This window comes from Trachymyrmex cornetzi, unplaced genomic scaffold, assembly GCF_001594075.2.
Source record: "Trachymyrmex cornetzi isolate Tcor2-1 unplaced genomic scaffold, Tcor1.1 scaffold200, whole genome shotgun sequence".
Lineage (NCBI taxonomy): Eukaryota > Metazoa > Arthropoda > Insecta > Hymenoptera > Formicidae > Trachymyrmex > Trachymyrmex cornetzi.
The window spans coordinates 184142-185215 of NW_017296637.1; the positions used below are offsets into that span (position 1 = coordinate 184142).

At 28.8% G+C, this 1074-nt stretch overlaps 1 protein-coding gene across 1 annotated transcript in view; it reads right to left on the reverse strand.

Moving 5' to 3' along the window:
- Positions 1–1074, reverse strand: part of LOC108759654 (LON peptidase N-terminal domain and RING finger protein 3) — a 41949-nt gene that overhangs the window by 1806 nt on the left and 39069 nt on the right. The gene's annotated exons all lie outside the window — the stretch shown is intronic.

Genomic DNA, 1074 nt, shown 5'->3' on the forward strand with positions numbered 1-1074 from the left:
CCCAGTGTCCCTGGAGGAATTAAAGGAAAATATTCGAGAGGAAATGCGAAACATTTCACGAAACACTTGTGAGGCCGTCATTGAAAATTTCCGCTCCAGGTTGCAGCAGTGTCAAAATAGTCAAGGATCACATATGGACGATGTTATTTTTAAGAAATAAAATCCCGATTTGTGTACTTTATTAATAAATTTCAACTTTTTATCTCACATAAGTAGTTTTTTTTTAATCATCATTTGAAATGTAAACGAACTTTTGGACCACCCTGTATAAAAGAAAAGGTATTATTAATTATATCCTTGTAGACAAATAACTTCTCTTATTTCTGTTATTATAGCGAGTTTTAGTAACACTGCAATGTGCAACATTTTTAACTTTTTCTTGTTTTATGACATGTGATAGATGATTCTGATAGTTTTTCCATAGATTTTTTCCGTAGGTTACGGATTTGTAATTAAAAATGCTGTAGTGTGTTGCATGCTTTTAAAAGAACTATACTACAAAAAATTAAAAACTACAAAAAAAGTCAAACAACAAAAATTCTAAAACTATAAAAAATTCAAACTTCAAAACTTTAAACTATTGTTGGAAGAGCTAGTTCGAAGAGCAGTCTGAAAATATCATTGATAATTGATATAATGGCGCGCTGAACAATAAATTTCATGACCGTATATGCAGAAGAAGCTGTATAAGTGCACCTATATATATTTGCATAGACACATTCTGTAATATTTTCAGCAATATTTTATTTTTTTAACGATATATAATTTTGTAACCAAATATTGTGTATTTTTAAACAAAAGCATTTAAAAATTTATTTTTGTGAAGGCCTTACAACCACCTCCCTATTTTCTTTTGTTATGCAGTATCGCCACATTCTTATCAATTTCATAAATTTTATAAATTCCTAACAAATAAATATATTTCATCATTTTGAATCCAGAATTGAAGAACACTTTAACGAATGTAATCATTAAGTTAAATAGGGGCCATTATACTATCTCTTTTCTAATATTAATCAGGGAATGGAAAGTTACTTTTTAAAAGTAACAAGTTACAGTTACTCGTTACCGAGT